Source organism: Neofelis nebulosa, chromosome 5 (assembly GCF_028018385.1).
Source record: "Neofelis nebulosa isolate mNeoNeb1 chromosome 5, mNeoNeb1.pri, whole genome shotgun sequence".
Classification (NCBI taxonomy): domain Eukaryota; kingdom Metazoa; phylum Chordata; class Mammalia; order Carnivora; family Felidae; genus Neofelis; species Neofelis nebulosa.
This window is the reverse complement of record NC_080786.1, coordinates 79,873,305-79,894,064: the sequence shown is the minus strand read 5'-3', so window position 1 is coordinate 79,894,064 and position 20,760 is coordinate 79,873,305. Positions and strand designations below refer to the sequence as shown.

Below are 20,760 nucleotides of genomic sequence, written 5' to 3'. Positions count from 1 at the left end.
CACAGAATGTGAAATCAATCATATACGCAATACAGTTGAAGCTGTAGGAAATGTTATTTCCATATGGACAAAGAACAGATAAACCATGGAACGGGATATGGTTGATTTATCAGAAAGGATTCTGAGCGTTTCAACTTCAATTTTACTTTCATGACACTTATGTACAGTTATGGGAACAAGACTTGATGAAGTATTTTCCTTTACGGTTGTCAACTTTGTATATCCTTGTGGCAGGAAAACAAATTCAAATATTCATTGATATCAAAAAATGCGTAAAAATGGCAAACACTTAATGTTACCTATCCTTTGTGTAAACAGTTTGAACACTGTTTATACTTAATCCTCACAGGCACCCTTGAGACAGAAACTATTATTATCCCTATTTTCGAGATGAAGATACTGAAACACAGAGAAATTAAGTAACTGCCAAAGTTATACACACACCTAGCAGGTGGCAGATGTGGGATTCAAACCCAGGTAGCCAGGCTCCCTCGTTTCGGGTTTTAAAAACCGGTTTGTTTCTCTCCAGCAAAGTAAGGGTGAACTAAACCACATGTCGGAAAAGCAAACAAAAAAGAAAAAAAAAAGAGGCCTTTCCACTCTATCTATGGTTTTCCCAAATTTAAGAGTCATGAGATCTAGATGTGGGAACAGACACATTTCTCTCCTAGAAGAAAAATAACAGGGTAAAGGAGACAACAGATACTCAGGGCTGGGATCTGGGAGAAAACAGAAAGAGGTAGACTGTGTTAAATTGGAGAGTCCATACTCTGTCTAAACGCCTGCTGCTACACCATGCCAGCTAATTGCTGCCCTGTGAAATATGGATCCGATGTTTCTCTTCTGACTTTACGGTCATTTTTCTTTGCAAACACTGAAAAGCCTCAGGAAGGATTTCTGCAGGACAAATGTGGCACATGAGGTGCATTTTCAACTCCCATTCTAACTTAAGGACGCTGGCAAATAGAAATACCATGATGAATGAAATTGAAGGGTCCCATGTTGGAATTCAGGGGACAAAAACTTCCGGCTTCACCACTGTGTAGTTGGGTAACAATGAAAAAGGAACATTACTTCTCTAGATTGACTTCTCATCTGAACAAAGAAGAAGACTTAAGACTGCTGTTATTTTTCTCTTTTCGTTTTAAATGAGGAGTGCATCTTTTTCTTGAAATAAAACTCTTTCTTTAACCCAGACAAAAGATGAGCTTCACTGGATGACGCTCAGGGTTGACGGGAGCCCACCCACTTGTTCCTCTAATACTATTTCTCTATAAAAGATATAATGACATTCAAAATCCAGCGATCCCAAGAGTAAATTCTGAATGTTTAAAATTAGTTTTAATGGCCAATAAGAGCCTGATCTCATCACTAAGGATTCACACCAGGAAGGTACGTAATAAATAACGGCTGGATAAATGAATAGCTAGACCTGGCTTCTAAGTTTGTACAGTGAGAAAAAAATGCAAACACAGATCACCTATGTCAGTTATAATGCCATGCATTCTCATATTTGCTACTGTTATTTTTTAATTAAAAATTACTGTCTTATTTTCTCTATGTGTTTAATTGAGTAATTACCTTTTTTTTGGTTTCTTGAGTGCCCTTACTAATTATTTTCCAAAACTCAAGATTGATTGATTTTTAAATAAGTTCTATGCCCAGCGTGGGTCTTGAACTCATGACAAGAATCACATTCTCTACCGACTGAACCAGCCAGGTGCCAGAGAATTCAGGATTAGTACCTAGAGCAGATCCATTTCTCACTCATTCAGGCCATATTATCCACTTGATAGATGACCCCATGAGCTAGAAAACAACCTAGCAGAACAAGAGTAGAATAAACGATCATAATACTGTACATTAAGAGAAGTACTTCTCAAATCTGGCTACACAGCAGGACCATTGGGGGCTTTTTAATACAAGTTATCTTTCATTAGGCCTTTCTAATTAATAATTATTATCTTAGATCCACCCAGAGATTGAAATCTGTAAATTAAAGAGAGGGGCACATGATTTTTTGGTGAATCCAGAATTCACAACTACCTTCTTAGGTAGTGTTGTTAAAGCAGAATAGTGAGGCATACGTGGAGTTGGGGGATAGAAATAATGCAAGGGGGTCACCCCAATTATCTTCAAAGGACAATGTTTTTGTGAGTTAGACTTAGGGAGCAATGCGGTGTTTGTTGGGTTCTATAAACTCTTCATGAGCAATATGTGTCTGGGTGAACTTGGTGATACGTATCGTAAGTCCTAATAAGGTCCACACCTTTCGTTTCTAGGAATTTAATCTAAGGAAATTACCACAAGATAGCATAACCATTTGGCTTCTAAAAATGGTCATGGTCACATAATATATAAAAACAAAAGGTTATAAGGTTATAAGCAATTTAAATAATCGATACATGGGAGCTGGTGAAATCAATGATGGTGCATTCATATAATGGAATACTATTCCACAATTAAAAACTATACCATTAAATGTTTAAAAACATTTAACATTATCAGCAATCCACCAATCCCACTCCTGGCATACACCCCACAACGAACTGAGAGCAGGGACTCTCATGAGTATCTGCACACTCGTTGTTCATAGCAGCATCGTTCGCAATAGCTAAAATGTGGCAGCAACCCACGTGTCCCTGACAGGTCAGTACATAAACCAAACGTGGTCTACCCATACAGTATTATGTTACTCAGGCTAAAATGAGAAAGCAATTCTGACACAGGAATCAACCTTAAAACACGGTGCTGGGATGAAATACGCCAGTTACCAAAGGACACGTACTATAGGATTCCAATGACCTCAGGTGTCTAGAGTCGTCAAATTCACAAAGACAGAAAGTACAATGTGGTCACCCAGAAGGGAGGGGGGAGAGAGGAATGGGGGTTAATTAGCTAATGGGCATAGAGTCTCAGTCTGGGAAGATAAAACAAGTTCTGGAGATGGATGGTGGTAATGGTTGCACAACAATGTTAATGCACTCAATGCATTTTTAGAAATGGATAAGATGGCGGGTTTTGTCATCCACTTTACCATAAAAGTAAAAGAGAAAAGGAATAACAATAAAAAGTCAATAACCTTATACATTAAAAAATCAGGTTTGGTGACGTTTTGTATCTGTTAATCCATATTTGCATCTATCTAGAACTCTCACACATGCATACTTACTTATATGGCTAGAAAGATCTAGTCTCAAAATGGTAACAGTGGATATTTTAAGGAGGTGATGTTTGGTGTTCTGTATACTTTTTTCTATTTTCCAAAGTGCCTAACACAACCACATATTACTTTTTTTTTTAAATCAGAATATATGTGTGTGTGTATTAAATACTACATATGAAAAATATACATTTTTTAAAGAAACTGACACACACCAAAAACTATCGTAGTGTCCCAACTTGCATGTGTGAGTGTGTGTGCATAAAGAAGAAAAAGGAACATTGAAGAACATTGCAAATGGTTTATAAATATTCTTAAGAGGTGAAAAATTACATTAGCAGATGCAATTAACAGAAACTTGTGTTTCCATCTTCATAGTTTTTCTGTATTTTCCACATTAAAGAAAAAAGATACCTCATAAATGGTAGCTGAGAACTGGTGAATGGTTAAAATGATCTCAAAAGATTACTTTTGGAATTAAAATCACAGGATTTTAATTAGTGTCACTGAGTTCAAAACATTACTGCCGATACAGAGACATGACTAATACACTAATCCTCAGCTGTTGTGCACCTAAACCACACACACACACACACACACGCGCGCACTCACACACACACACACACACACACACGCACGCACGCGCGTGCGCGCCCCTTACAAGTCTCGCAAAGAGTTACTGTCAGAGAGAAGCAGAAATAAATCTCTTCCTTCTGTGCATCATATCAAACTTGTTCACTTCACAGTGCAGCGTTCCACAGACATGAACTACAGCTAGAGAGGGGCTACTCTTAAGAGCTTCAGAGGTGCTTCAGACACAGCAGCTTTAGTTTGGGTCTGGTGTGCACTCCAGAGCAGTTTTTGCCTTAGAAGCTTTTCCGTGTAATTAATTCTTACCACACTTCTGACTGGGTATAAGTGACTTTGAGGACAAGTGGCTCCCCAGACTACTGAAGACACCGATGCTGGCAGATCAGCTTGTTTTCCCGGAAATAAAATCAAGTCCATTGGCAGCATGAAGATACCGCCTTGGGAACCGTCATTTCTGAGTTCCTAACTATCACACGGGGAAGCCGTGACCCCACGGAGGCCCTGCACTCATATGTCATAAAACTATCATGTCATCATATTAACACCAAGAAAGCCAGCGTTTCAAGGAGAGTAACCCCCACCCACCCCTCTACCGCCCCGCAAATAGCTGTCAAATAAGATGTGGTATGTCATCACTTTTGAACTTGAGAGGTTTTTGAGGCTGCGGTTTATGTAATACCTATACAGTACGGTACACTTAGTCCCTAGCATACATGTGGCTGGCCCTGGATAAAATGCCATTGTGATGAGGGTTAATTCAATCCGAGCGTGTTCAATAATCTAGGAACAAAGTGACAGGAGAGCCTATTTCAATAGCAAATGATCTCATACACGGAATCATCCCCTTCAAGGGCCTGTGCACTTTTGTCCAATCAGGCCAGGGGTCAGGTGAAAAGTACCAAGCGGTGAACTAATTAGCTCAGAAACAACAAAACACGGTCTCGGTGACAGTATGACAGCACAGGTGTATTTTTTACATGGCCGGTAGCACTGGAAGTTGGAATAATTCTTTTGGTGGGTAAACCGGCAATCAAGAGCCATTAAAATGCCTGTAACTTATGTTTAATTGCTTATTTACAAACTATTAGAGGATGGTTGAAGAAATCATGGTGCACGGATCCAATGGGATGTTAGCAGCTGGCAAGCAAGGAACACATATTCAAATAAGTCTATAAGGAAAAGCCTATGTGGGGCGCCTGGGTGGCTCGGTTGGTGAAGCTTCTGACTTGAGCTCAGAGGGTTATGATCTCCCAGTTCATGAGTTCGAGCCCGATGTCAGGCTCTGCAGAGCCTGGAGCCTGCTTCAGATTCTGTGTCTCCCTCTCTCTTGGCCCCTCCCCTTCTTGCACTGTCTCTCTCTCTCTCTCTCTCTCTCTCTCTCTCTCTCTCAAAAATAAATAAACATTAAAAAATTTTTAATTAAAAAAAATAAAAGCATATGTATACTACGTATGTATATAGACAGAAAATTTGTAAATCAGTACTATGCTAAGGTTAGTAGGTTATCTTTAAGATGCACGGTCATGTAATTGGATGTTACAAATACAGCCATGCAATTCTTTCTCTCCTTGGTATAGCAAAGGTTTTTGGTTCTAACTCCTAATTACCTGTACCCTTTCCAGTTCTCACTACCCTAGTTCAGTCCACTATCATTGCCGCCCTAATTCACTGCAATTTATATACCGAATACATGGGCACATATGCTTATATATAAATTTATTTTTATTTTTTTAAAGTTCATTTATTTTTGAGGGAGAGAGAGCATGTGGGAGGGGCAGAGAGAGAGAGTCCGCAATGCTAGCACAGAGCCTGACCTGGGGCTCGAACTCACAAACTGGGAGATCATGACCTGAGCCTAAATCAAGAGTCCTATGCTTAACTGACTGAACCACCCAGGCGCCCCTGAATTTTTTTTTAAACTGACCTCTTATCGTCCTGTAGTACATCCTCTATGCTGCAACCAGAATATTTCAAAAATCCAAATAAGATCATCCCCTTCCTTTATTGAAATCTCTTGAAGGTTCCCACTGCTCTTAGAAGGAAGTTCAAATTCCTTCCTGAAAGAGCCACCACTTAGCTTCCTTGTCTCCTCCCTTCCCTCCCCTGGGACTGGACGCTCCAGCTATCCTGTGGATACCTACCCTGAACATTTTCCACTAGCTCCCACTTCTCAACTCTTTTTTTTTTAAAGTTTATTTATTTTTGAGACAGAGAGAGAGAGAGCATGAATGGGGGAGGGTCAGAGAGAGGGAGACACAGAATCTGAAGCAGGTTCCAGGCTCTGAGCTGTCAGCACAGAGCCCGATGTGGGGCTCGAACTCACAAACTGCGAGATCATGACCTGAGCCGAAGTCGACTGCTTAACCGACTGAGCCACCCAGGTGCCCCTTTTTAAATTTTTTTTTTTCCACTTCTCAACTCTTAATGAGTATTCATCCTTCAGGTTTTAAATGAATGACACTTCTTCGGAAGAGGCAGTCTTGAGCCTCTAAGTCTAGGTGAAGTTGTCTATCACTCATGTCCCTTTAACAGACTGAACTTCTCAAATGATAACCCTTGTCCATTGTTTCCAATTCCTTCCGTAACCTTCTCGTCTCCCCAAGCATCCTACAGGTGAGAACCTGTCACTCTCATTCAACACAATGCCTTTAGCATCTAACAAACCGATGCTCCATAAGTGTCTGTTCAGTAAATGAAAGTTATTTCCGTAGTGCACTACGGACAAATGCTGTAAAAGAGTAAGATATATTTAATAAAATGAGACAATAATGGCAGTAGTTGGTTAAATTATAACCGTCCCACTCTTTTTTCATCCCCTGCCAGTTTTGTAAAGTAAAAAGCTTTACTTAGATGAAAAGCTACACAATAGTTATTTAAGTATGATGGAGGGTTGTGGAATTCAACGTAACTAAAAAAAATATTTGGGGGCACCTGGTGGCTCAGTTGGTTAAGTATCCAACTCTTGATTTAGGCTCAAGTCGTGATATCAAAGTTTGTGAGCTCTAATCCTGCATCGGGCTCTGCACTGTGGGTGTGGAGCCTGCTTGGGATTCTCCCTTCCTGTCTCTCTGCCTCTCCCCCGTGCTCCCTCTTCCTCTAAAAATAAATAAATAAACTTTAAAAGATATTCTTGGTTTATATGTTTTAGGATTGTTAGCTATAGGTAACAGGAAATGTGGTGAGCGTGACTTAGTAGTGTTCGGTTATAATCAACTACTGTAATAGACCCAACGATTCCAGCCTATTAGTGCTTCTCAGAAGCCATTAAGGACAAAAAGATGAATATAAGGGCAGGATCTCTTCTCTCAGGAAACCCCCAAGTCCTGTAGGGGTTTCTCATTGCTAAAATTTGCATGTCAGTGGTAGAATTTAAAATGTGACCACTTTTGAGACATAGTCTGAAAAGAGTTATCTGGGGCAGATGTAAGCACAAAGAAATATTTGAGAAAGAAGAAATGGGTTGATTTATTTATGCATTATTATCCACTATGCTTTACAGAATCATGGAGTCTTACAGCTTGAAGGAATTTGAAGGTCACAAATTTCTACCTTCTCCTCAAGGGAACAAGGCTTAGGAAAGATTCACCCAGAGTGACGAGGCCTCGAAAGGGTCAGAATTAGAACCCAGTTTTCCAGGCTGTAACACCAGTGTCCCTGACATCACACCAGAATGACCAGACTTAGTAATAAATAAGCCTATAAAAAGGCAACAGACCCAGTTTTGTTTTCCAACAAAAGCGAACCCCAGCGTATAGACACCCGGCCGCATCGCATGGAAATCACCGACAAGGCTCAACAGGGACAAGCTGGGTTGCTGTGTTTTCATACAGGAGTTTCCAAAATAGTAGTGGAATTCAGTAAGGGAAGCCACCAGTGTGAGCAAGTGGCTATATTTGCTACAGTGGAAACAAACAGACCTTCGTTCACATATTTCCAAAGGAATCTGGGTGACCGAAAGCAAAGTAAAAAAGGAATAGGTGCTGTGTCACAGTCCTTAGGGAACTCTGTGAGCAAAATTTGCTAAGACCTATTGAATATTTCAAATAAAAGATCAAAAGGACACCATATTCACAGCACATTAGGCTCATAGCAGAGTCACTCGATGCGTGCTTATTTTTTTTCTTTCCTTTTGCAGAAAGCATGCTCGTTTTTAAATGATCACTGTATCACTGGGCTTTGGATGTACATCATTCACATTATATAGTGTATCAGAAAATAAAGTTTCTCTTCCAACACATTTGTTCTCAGAAATGGAGACTGTCCACTTATTGTAGATGGACAAAGGGGCTGAATCACAGAAGGGTATAATTTCTAAGGAGAGAGCACTTCGCCACAGAGTAGGAGGAAGGGTAGAAAATGTTTTCATAAAAAGCGACTATTAGGGACAAATAAGGGCTCTATTCACCAAACCTGTACATATCCCTTTATCCTTGTAAAACAAGCTATGAAAGCACATAATGACTAACTGCGGCAAAATTACTCACATCCTAACTTTGCATAATCGCTAAAATGGTTCTGGTTTTTTAACCCTCCTCCTTCAACAATTCTGCACTCTTAAAAAAAAGTTTTTTTTTTCAACCACAGCACAAATGGTTATAGCAAACGAGTGTACCAGGCACATCTGCTGTTCCAGAAAGAATCCACTCTCCTGTGCCAAATCCACGTCTATCGGAAGAAATAAAAATAAATTGCGAGCAGGTTCAGCAAATGCCCAGATAAATCCTGCAATGACCACATGGAGTAGATGCATTTCTGGTAGCTGGTGATGCCTGAAAAGGGTGAGGCAACAGAGGAGCAATCTGGAAGCAAAGGTTGCTCGCCCATCAGTCTTTGTCACTCCCTCCCGGAGCGCGGAGCGGAGGTAGCTCCTTTCCCATTCTCTCTGGGCGACTATTGAGATTATCGTTTATAACCTCAGAGGTGGTAGGCAATGGGCAGAGTGTTTTGCAAAATGCGAACAGTCATCTCAAAAATAACAATGACAAGAGCAATGACAGTCCTAGTTTGAATGGTCCCCCAAATCATTCCTTGCTATTTTGCCCATTTATATTTTGGAAAGCTTTGCTGGTAGAGTCTATTTGCAATTTTAGATCCTGCAGTGAAGTAAATGGGCTAGAATTTGGAGTAATCGAGAATTTATGTTTCCTCTTTTCCAGATAGCCACCGCCAACTGGAAATCTGAGCATGGCTTGTGGGAGAGATCACCATGACTTTGGCCCTGGTACCTGGTGACTGAGCTCTATGGAACAGCAAAGAGATGGTGACTAGGCCAAGAGCAAGGTATCCACACCACTTCTGATACCCTTTATCAGCTGAGATGCAAATGGCTAACAGAGCTCAATCGTTCTGGACAATCTCTTCTTCCAGAAGAACCTCCTTCCGATGGTAAAATGAAGAGTAATTTTATCCTGTTGTTGTTGTTGTTTGTTTTTGTTTTTAGAATTACAAAATATGAAACAATAAAGAAATTCAAGGACAAACATTCTCAGGGACCCAAGTTTCCAATTTTAATTTGGGCCAAGGTCTGAAAGTCCTGGGCCAAACAAATGTGCTCCTGTTGGTCTCAATTTCCTCTTTATAAGCAAGGGGATATGACTGGGAAATTTTAAACATCCCTGGTAGCAGGACTGACTGGGTGGCTCAGTTGGTTAAGTGTCCAACTTCGGCTCAGGTCACAATCTCATGGTTCCTGAGTTCAAGCCCCAAGTCAGACTCTGTACTGACAGCTCGAAGACTGGAACTTGCTTCAGATTCTGTGTCTCCCATTCTCTCTGTCTCTCTCCCTCTTGCACTCTCTCTCTGTCACTCTCTCAAAAATAAATAAACATTAAAAAATTAAAAAAAAACAACCACATTTCTGGTAGCTTAAAACATCTAAGAAACACCCTTGATCTCAGATAAAGTCTGATACCTGAGGTCATTTGGAATGGTATATAAACTAAGATCCTTCTCATTCTGACACTATTTTCGATTCATTTTTGTTAATCTCAAGATCTATATATGTTGCAGAACGTTATTTATGTTATATCTGGTATTTACATAAAAATAACAGGTTATAAACTTGTACATATAGCATGATTAAAGTCCAATATCTAATTGAGAAAAAAACCTGAATTACTATAGTTATTAGAAATATAGATATTTTGCTCTTTTTTCTTCCTTCATTTTATTTTATGAAAGCATTATATTTGCATTTAAAATGAAATAGCTTTATTTACAGAGAAAAACAATGATATCTCCAAACATCTTTTCCTTTCAAAGAACACACTGCATCATCCCAAACCACCCTAAAGCAAAGAAATATGATATTAGTTGCCTTAAATACATGACTTTGGAATTTCTTTTTGAAAAATGGTGTCATTCATGGAGTCATTGACCATTAACTGACCACCTTCTAAATACCAGAAATTTTGCCAACTTCTTGGGTAACAAGTTATGGTTCCTAGCCTCAATGAATTCGACTATACTTGGGTGAAACAGGAAGAAAACCAGTGGAAACTTCTCAGATTCCCAGAAGTCTGACAAACTCTACTTGGAATATAGTGTTCTACAGCAACCCATTCATTTTTTTAAACATAGAACTGAGTTCCAGCCAGACAAAGAACACTGGCTTGAAAAGGTCTAGAAGCAGGGTCCTCCTCTCTACTCTAACTACTGGATGACATTAGGTAAGTTCCTGTCTTTTCTGTTGCTCAGCTCCTTCACCTTCAAGGTGCTGGCTAAAAATGCTTTTTCACATTTCCCACGGGCAGCTGAATTCAAACATCTTCCCCTGGCCTGCTATTTCCTATCTCCCTTGTATCTCAGATGAATGTCATCACCTAGGTAATTCTTGTTGCACTCTCAAGTTAGAGAACTGTTGTTCTAAACCACATAAACTCAAGAACAGGAACCATGTTCTAATATTCACTATTCATCCTATCATTTAGAATACGGTAGCACAAAGATTAAGCTACAATAGGCTATCAAAACATCATTGAGGAATGAATGCATTAATGAATGACTATATTCAAGTATGAGGTTATCCCCCATTTTCTTAATTTTCTTTATTTAGTCTCTGCCTGTGTGAACCCTTGTGGATTCTGGGATGATTGGTATTATAGAAATATAAAGAACATGATAAGCAGCTTCAACAATATCATTATTTGGTGAGAATGGAGGAAATCGCATTTTAAAAAAATGAAAAAACAAAACAAAACAAAACACCAATGATCTCAGGCATCAAAGGTGCAATCTATGGGGCTAGTCATTTTATTTCTAGATTTCTTCACTCAATACCTCAGCAGTTAAAAAACAAGACAAAACAAAAAGGCAGCAAAACATACAATTTCCCAGGGGCACCATTCATAGATGGTACACAACAGAACTACTCAAGAAGATATTTTACTATTATAAACAGACAGTTCAGTTTTGTATTTATTCTGTTGTAGCTTCATTATTTTTTTTAATATGAAATTTATTGTCAAATTGGTTTCCATACAACACCCTGTGCTCGTCCCAACAGGTGCCCTCCTCAATGCCCTTGATTTCTTTTTAATGATGGCTCAATAACATATTCAACGTTCCTCAGAGCTGTGAATGACAGTGCTGGGCAAACTCTCATGTTAAGAGACAGTTTCTTCATTAAGATAGTAATAGTCATAGAAAATACAGAAGATATGAACAAGATTAAAAAAGAAATGGAGGGACGCCTGGGTGGCTCAGCCGGTTAAGCGTCCGACTTCAGCTCAGGTCATGATCTCGTGGTCCGTGAGTTCGAGCCCCGCGTCAGGCTCTGTGCTGACCGCTCAGAGCCTGGAGCCTGTTTCAGATTCTGTGTCTCCCTCTCTCTCTGACCCTACCCCGTTCATGCTCTGTCTCTCTCTGTCTCAAAAATAAATAAATGTTAAAAAAAAAATAAAGAAAATGGAGGGGCGCCTGGGTGTCTCAGTCAGTTGAGCAGCCAACTTTGGCTCAGGTCATGATCCTGCAGTTCGTGAGTTCCAGCCCCATGTGGGTCTCTGTGCTGACAGCTCAGAGCCTGGGGCCTGCTTCAGATTCTGTGTTTCCCTTTATCTCTGTCCCTACCATGCTTGCCTGCTCTCTCTCTCTCTCTCTCTCTCTCTGTCTCTCTCTCAAAAGTAATAAATAAACATTAAAAACTTAAAATAAAGAAAGAACGAGAGAAAATGAAAATATCCATAATTAAAACCCTAGTGATAAGAATTTGAACTTGGTAAATTTTTCTTTGTATTTACATGTACAATTTGTATGTGTGTGTATACCTGTGCATATGTATACTAGTACGAGTATTGGTGTTTAACTGCAAACCTTGTTTATATGCAATTTTGTATCTCATTTTTTTAATTTAACATATCATATAGAAGTAACAAATTTAAAAATTCTTCCAAAAAGCTGTTTATGGTGTGGTAACCAAGTGGTCAATCCGCCTCAACAGATGGGAACACTCAAAGGTGATAACCCACTACTCAGTATACATATTTAATTTTAAAACCCAGACTGGGATGTGAGGCATTAAGATTTCCCTACGGTTTTGAGTTGTGCTACAGTCTCTTCACAAAGTAGTTTTATTTCTGATATCAACAATGTGAGGGCATGCAGTTGTATATCAAGATACCCGGCATGCACTTCTAACAAAATGTCAACTCCCCACCTACTCACTTCTCATGTAGATCAGATATCTTTCAATCAGCCAAACTATAGGCATGCAATTCAGACCCATGCCTCTGGGCCAATCACATCATGCCAATGATAAACCCTCTGATACTGAATTGCAAAAGCCTTGTTGTGTCAAGACATTTGATATTTGTAATGCGGCATCTAAGAACATTCGTTTATTATTGTTGTTACTGCCATTATTACCATCATTATTATCACCACATTCCTTCTATCTACTCTGTAATATGTAGATTGTTCAGAAGCCAAATATAGAATGGTAGGACCAGGGCTGTGCTGAAGAAATATTAATCTGGAAGCCATATGGTTATGATGGGCATAAAGGCAGCCAGGCAAGAAGCCAGTGCCACAATCCAGGGAAGAAAAGATGAGGCTCTGACGAGGGCTAGAGTTTGAAGGAAAAGGCTCCTACAGCATTCTAGAGAGTGTGTATGTGTACAGATTGTCCCAGAATAGTTCTGGCTAGCAATTTTTCTTTTGTACAATGATATTTCCAAATATGAAGAGGGAACGGAGCCAATGAGCTCCTCTGGTGTGGCCAGTTTAGTGGAAACCCAGCAAATACGCTGGAAACAATAACTGTTAAGACAAATACTAAATGGGGGTGTCAGAACAAAGAGAAACAGAATCATGGGGGAGGGCTGCTACAACTGAAGGCCTCAATTCCAGCACTCAGAATTAAATGGCATTATTCACACTTAGACACTACGGCCCCTTTCAGGAAGAGGGTGATTTGTTGCTTTTGGGAAATCCAAGTAGCCCAGCAGTCACGCATAGGTTGTACAGAGGGGTAGACAATTTTGTGGGGGTAAGCACCGTGGATGTGTCCAAGTGACCTAAATGATTTTACTTCTAGCCAAAATTCAAAGATAAATCTTGCCTCAGATTCTGAAAGTTCTCATCTGGCCATGGACATCCCTAAATGAACCCTCAGGGAGAAGGGAGAAAGGAGCATTAACAACACCCACCAAGTCACACTTCATCTCATACACTTATTGGGCTTTGTCTAAACAGTTTAACTACACCTGGGATTCAGAATTAGAAAAGAACTACCAATTTAGCTTTGTCAAACAAAGCGCTAAACTGGCCATTTTCAGAGGTGCCCACAAGTTGAAGGCCTTAGAGGTCATGGGCCATCCAACGGGCCACCCCCAGTCATGGGGTCTAGGAACACTGGGTCTGAATTCACACATGTAGCCTGGGTCAAAGCTGCCCAAGCTCCTGACCACTCCCTAGGATTCCCCAGTCAGAGGCTAGGCATCAGTTAACCATCTATTTCATTGCTTGCACTGTGCTTTGCCCTTGGATGAAGGGTAAAGAGAAATACTTGTTTCGTAATAACTTATCTATCTCAAAAATGAAAAGAACTATTTGCCCTAAGCAATATGGCACACAGCGTAGATTAACCTTAGGTGTCATCTATGTAAATAAGCAGCAGCTGCAAAGACAGAACCTAACCTCAAATACTATTATGGAACAAACCCTAGGTTTGGTCAGCTTCGATCACTTACCCAGATCTGTGGTATTGTAATTACCCCCTTAGAATAAATGAACTATTATTTCACATTGAAGAACCACTCTGGCTATTTAAGTCCATGTACACGAGTGCCATGTGGGGCAACAGAAAAGAAGCAGACATGCCCAGCGCACTGCAAAACCCAACAAAACAGTGACAACAAAGCAAAAACAAACTCTGGCAAAAACCCTGCAGACAATAATAGCAAACCTCACGTTTTGAACAGAGCTATATAAACTATACATTTCCTGTCTTTAAATCAAAACTTGTTTTTAAATAAAGTCTACAGTCTTCACAAAGTCCAATAATAAAATAGCCAATAGAATTGGTGAAACATTCATGTTTTATGATCTTAAGCTTTGTTTTTAAAATACGGTCAAGTAGCTTCAATGTATAAACATGAAATTATTTTGAGCCTCACAAGTTTTCAGCAGTAAAGTAATAATGCTGTGTAACTTTTATCATGGAGTAGAGAGTATTAAAACTTTATTTCAGGGTATAATAATTTTAAAGAAATAACTACATTAGAGTTTTCAAAATGTAATTGTTGTTTTAGAACCCACATGAATGGGACCAAAAAAACCAACAACAACGTACAGGCACTGAGAGTTTTGTGCACAATTTTCATAAATATATTGTGATGTGCACAAACCGTATGTAAATATTGCATTTATCTATCCATTGATAAAGGATGCCTTTCAAATGATAGAAGTAACAGATCTGCTTTCATTTTCCTTTAAATAAGAAATTAGCCATTCTTTTGCAAAAGTATTGAGAGCTAATTGCGGGAAGGAAACACAAGAGGAACTTACATATTGCTTAAATGGACTAAATGTATTTTTGTTCCTCCTAATTTTCTGACCTTTGCCAATGCCCAGAACTGCTGGGATTAATGCAACAGTAAGCACATCATGTACATTCAACAGTGTCTGAAATGAGATACATGTAAAGAAAAGCACTCCTCACTAATTAAATAAGCACAGCAGATGACAAGGCACTGGGCTCTTTGGAGTAGGGAGAAATTTATTCCATGAGCTCCCTGGATTCAAGGAGTTCACAAAGCAAAGGAGACGAAGTAACATGAGTTAAGTGCCTATAACATAATCATTGAGAATGCTAGGCAATGCAAGAGCAGTGGTTAAATTTCAGATGGGTTATTCCCAAAGTGGCAAGCAGAGAGTGGCTCTCCCAGTGCTGTCTTCTTCCGGGGGACAGAATTGGAACACAAAGATGGCTTCCTGTTGGGGGCGAGGGTAGGCCTTCATTGTAAGAGGAGGGTAGATAGATTCTTTCAGGCAAATGAAGTGAGCAGAGACCCAGACAAAAGGAGAGGGCTGGGAGGGAGAACAATCAAGTTTGTCAGGAATTTAGTAATAGTTGACACATTCTATGTGATAGGCCTCATCTAAGCGCTTTCCATAGAACTGAGGAAGAGCCTCTCATTGTTCCCATTTTACAGATGAGGAAACTGAGGTCCAGGTCTAGGTGAGATGAAGTAACTTTGGCAACGTCACAGCATCATCTCATGTTGGTACCTGAATCTAGGCTTCGTGGTTCTAAAGTTATTCTGTTGGCCTCTTCTATACGAAAAGCAAACACCTAAATCAAGGCTGTAAAATTAGATCAGGATAGATTGTGAAGGGTAACATCTGCTTTTCATTTTCGTTGACAACTAATCTGATATAATTAAAGGACAAATATTAAGGTAAAGAAGGGCAGGGGAAGAACACTGAATGCTGAGAAAACACACACACACACACACACACACACACACACACACACACATTGCAAGGAGAACAATTACTCTCTGAAGAGAATGACTCTTGTTTCATTAAGCGTAAGGACATACACAGCTCTGATGCAAATCACATCTGTTTAGCTGAGGGTGACATTTTCAAACAGTCTTGAAAAAGGCAGCTTACGAAACATTAAAGCCCTATTGTCATAGCTATATACACAATATTCTGTATCCACATGTGATCTCAGTTTAAAAGATAATATTATTTTCAAATATCAAAGTTTTTTTCCCCATGCGTGTTGCCATTTAAAATTCTTTCTTCACAGGACAACCAGGGGAATTTAATTATCATGTTAAGACACTGCAAAACTTAAAACCACACCAACTGTGGCCACGGAACGAGAAGCAAGACCCCCCCCCCCCCCATTCATTAGGAACCATCATGGTTCAAGGTACTACACGCTTGAAATTAACATGTTTTGGTATTTTTTGGTACTGCTTGGGTTTTTAGAAGGAGAGGAAGGAGGGAGCATAAAGAAAGTAAGCTATCCCCTAAAACCTCTTAAACAGTGAGTCTACTGAAAAGCAAGAAATCTATCTTATTTTGAAGGAAACAAATACTAGATCCCACAAGATTCCTCACTAATTTAAACTCTTGAGTGCATTGCATCAGATATTCAGGCCATCAATCTCTTAATCTAAATTCAAAATCCAACAGACACAAAGCACATAACCACTTTAGGAAAGGCTGTTTCAAAACACACTGCCTTTTTATTAGCTTATTATACAAAAATTATGGTAATTTCTTAATAAAGTTATGGAAACAGGCCACATTATTAATTGTATTGCAAATATCATATTTAATTAAAGATACATTATGTTGATAGAATTTAGCATCTGGCACTCAGGCTTTGCCGACCATGTAGAGTAACAGAAAGAAAATAATCACTATAAATGCCCTGTTGTGTTCCAGTCCTCATCAGAATCAACTTCAGAACAACATTTAAGGTCCATTATATTTTGTGGAAATATCTAGGATGAGGGGAGAAATGCACCTGCGACTGTCACATATGACATCACCCAGAATTCTGCAGCCCATTTCTCTTAGGATATAAATGGCTCTTCCATAAGCACATGTTAGTGAAATGGCCCCTGTTTTGTGGCCCTTACGCACAACCAACTGGTTCTAATTTTTTTTTTTTCAACGTTTTTTTTTTTTTTTTTTTTGGACAGAGAGAGACAGAGCACGAACGGGGGAGGGGCAGAGAGAGAGGGAGACACAGAATCGGAAACAGGCTCCAGGCTCCGAGCCATCAGCCCAGAGCCCGACACGGGGCTCGAACCCACAGACCGCGAGATCGTGACCTGGCTGAAGTCGGACGCTTAACCGACTGCGCCACCCAGGCGCCCCTGGTTCTAATTTTTAAAATGGACGCTAATGACTTGTATTAGCTTAACACCAAGTTTTCTTGTATATACTCCCAAAGTTTTCTAGATTCCTTTCTAATGTCAATTAAACATAGTCAATGGCGGACTAATGAGGCCTATTTAGTAGCGATTCATAATTTACTGCATTTGCACTGTTCCCTGCAGGGCTTTTTTCCCTCCACTAAACCACAATCGTATCTCATTATTGTGGCTTCATGACCACTTTCTGGTCTAAATTTTGTTGCTGGCATTTAGTTACGGAAAAGATTTTTCTATAATGTCTATAGAACCTTTTCCTTTTAAAAATGTCAAATCAGAGTGTTCTTAACTTAAAAATACTGCAGCCAAATTGTGACAGCTAATCTCAGCAACAATAGGAAAAAACAACCACCAAAGGAGGATGTTTTTTCTTCTAGTTTAAAAGCTCTTCCAGGTTGCTGAGAAAACGGAGACAAATCTGCACACAGACACTTTTGTAGGTACCTATAACCCTGCTCTACTAAAAGCAGAGTGTAAAGGATCTCTACACTTCATCCTGCCCCAAGGAGGCTCCCACCAAAAGCTGTAACCTTTTTTTTTTTAAGGGAGAAAGAGGATGAGCCCTAGAGGGGAAATGCGGGGGAGGGGAGAGAGAAAGGGAGGGAGGGAGAGAGAGAGAGAAAGAGAGAGAGAGAATATTTCAACCAGGCTCCATGCCCAGTGCGGGGGTCCAATGCAGGGCTTGATCTTAGGACTGTGAGATCATGACCTGAGTTGAAATCAAGAGTCAGATGCTGAATGGACTGAACCATCCAGGTGCCCCAAAACTGTAGTCGTTTATTACAAGATGATGCCAGGAACTGCATGTGACAGCATCTTGAAGAGGGATGAAAGAAACACTACAACAGTGTTAATAATACTGCATTCTCTCTCTCTCTCTTTCTCTCTCTCTCTCTCTCTCTCTCTCTCCCTCTGTTTAGGTTTATGTGTGTTTACATATATTTCATACACATTTATCAAAAGAACAGAAATAATCTTGGCAATTCGGATATAAAACAAGTACATCATCATGTTCCCTCTTTTTTTCTCCTCTGAAATACCCACATAAATACATAGTAATAGTTAGCAGGTTTTCAATTATACAGTTTTGACATTTTTCAACTTCAGAATTTTACAACCTGGATCTACAGTCCAAGGGCAAAAGCAAAGTGTATATATCTCAACCTTAGGACTCAGGGAATGCCAAGTCTCTCATGCTGGTCTATTCAGTTAGAGAAAGGGACATTTCTCTCTGTCTCTTTCCTTCTTCACTGGTGACAGTGCTGCCAGAGTTGTGAGAGAGCTGTCTCTCATGAATCCATTCAGTTGCCAAGAAAATGCCTCACACTCAAAAGTCAGTGTGCAAAAATAAGGAGAGTAAAAAGGAAAAACAAAAAACAAAAAAAAAAAAAAAAAAAAAAAAAGGAAAATAACCTGGCATACCTTAAGCAACATGGCGAGGCACAGGAATAGAGAAATGTAAAAGGAAGAGGGGGTCAGGCCAGTGCATTTTTACAACTCCTATGAACAAGTTATAAAAGTCAGGTATTAAAATGCCAAGGGCAACAAGTTCAATAAACATCTAATATGTTATTCTACTTTTCTGAGGACTCCCAATTCTCTAAATGAGTCACCAGTTCTCTGTGGAACTATAAAAAAAAAAAAAAAAAAAAAAAGGTAAGCCAAGTGATTTATTTGTTCCTTTAGGATCCCTGAAAGGTAGGGTCCCTAGAGAAAAGATCGAATGACAAGTAAATTTGCTAGAACTCAGTGGAAACAATTTCATTTTTAAAATAAGAAACAGGAGCACCTGGGTGGCTCAGTCGGTTAAGCAGCCAACTACACCTCAGGTCATGATCTCAAGGTCCGTGGGTTTGAGCCCTGTGTTGGGCTCTGTGCTGATGGCTCAGAGCCTGGAGCCTGCTTCAGATGCTGTGTCTCCCTCTCTCTTTGCCCCTCCCCTACTCATGATCTGTCTCTTTCTCTCAAAAGTAAATAAGTATTTAGAAAAGAAGAGAAAACAAAAGAAAAAGAAATAAAAGGAAAATATATTTTCTCAGCTCTTCAGGCAATGATGTTTCATTTTAATAATACCAAGTAACTTTTGTTCAAGTTTTCAAACTATTGTAGAAAAACTGAATGGATGGAATTTTTCACGAGGAAGGAGTTTATATCACAGAAGGAAGTTAGATTGTCTTCAACAGGTTTAATGTTAAAAAAGAAGTTGGATGGGGCGCCTGGGTGGCTCAGTCGGTTAAGCGTCCGACTTCGGCTCAGGTCATGATCTCGCGGTATGTGAGTTCAAGCCCCGCGTCGGGCTCTGTGCTGACTGCTCAGAGCCTGGAGCCTGTTTCAGATTCTGTGTCTCCCTCTCTCTCTGACCCTCCCCCGTTCATGCTCTGTATCTGTCTCAGAAATGAATAAATGTTAAAAAAAAAAAAAAAAAAGTTGGTTGAAGAAATCTGGGGTTGAGAAGTAAGATGCTGTGGGAAGTATTAAAAATAAGGCCCACATATAAAAATATGAAAGAAAAAAAAAGCAAGGGAACAGGATATAGAATAATTCAGATATAAAACATGAGACATGAACATGCCAATAAATAGACATAATTTACATAGAAAATATCCTGTGATTATTTTATGCCATGACCAAATCCACACGTACACACACAAAAAATACCTAAAGTTAAAAAACAAAAAAAACAAAAAAACCTAAACCTATTTTTTTCTAGTCTAAAAGTGGAAAAAGGAGCTTACTTTTTAAAGAAAAAAAAATCCCTCATTTAATTCTTGTTCTTATCAGAGAACCTTCTTTGTCAGTTTTAACAGCAGATTAATCACTTTCGCAACCTACGGAAAAAGTTTTCTGGAAAGCATAACAGCCTGCAAGTGTAAATGACAGTATTACTTTTCCTGCAGCTCAGCCGCCTACAAATTCTCTCTCATCCATGACTCAGCAGGAGGTAAAAGGGGCTAATGAAAGGGGCCACATTTCCTTTTAAAATGTATGAACTTTCTTTCAGCATACAGAACTGTTAAAAAAAAAAATCCTCCCAAACCTTGATAGAAAAGTAAAGCAGCCTTTCATGAATGCTTGCCAGTTATATACCTAGAAACATCCTTCCAAATCATGCTAAAAAATAAGTGTGCTGTCTGCTCCCCAGCCCAAGGCTTCACATTATAATTGATTAAGGATCGATAGGGATTAAGGATTTAAGGATTTAGTAATACATTTCTGTATTACATTTATAGCATTATTGGGAGGAGGGGATCAACAAAAGGCTGCTTTGCTGAAGCTAAGAATTCAAGAGGAAAAGATAAAAAACATAGAACTTTGTGGTCAAGAGAAGGGACTTGTCCTGGGGCTTTCCCTCCTAGTAAAATACCGCTTGATTTGATTGAGTAAACAGCTCTCTAGAAGTGGTCAGGTTCTGAGGGAACCATTACAGAGGTAGGGGAATTATATTTTATGATATCTTTTATCCTACAGAAAAAAGAAAAGAAAAAGATGTGTTCACTTTGTTGGAAATGTTTGTGAACTAGTGAGATGGTCTCATTTATAAACATTTATCAAATATTTACCGAGTGCTTGATCCCTGCTAGAGAACACATTAAGCACTGGGCATCGAGG

General features: G+C 39.4%; 1 protein-coding gene and 1 long non-coding RNA gene across 10 annotated transcripts in view; one reads left to right on the top strand and one right to left on the bottom strand.

The window, feature by feature from the left end:
- The window catches only part of LPP (LIM domain containing preferred translocation partner in lipoma), a 682,444-nt gene that overhangs the window by 264,494 nt on the left and 397,190 nt on the right, over positions 1-20,760 (bottom strand). The gene's annotated exons all lie outside the window — the stretch shown is intronic.
- LOC131513055 (uncharacterized) lies at positions 8,498-9,167 on the top strand. Its single transcript, XR_009262442.1, has 2 exons — positions 8,498-8,615; positions 8,911-9,167. It is a non-coding gene; the product is annotated as an uncharacterized LOC131513055 (long non-coding RNA).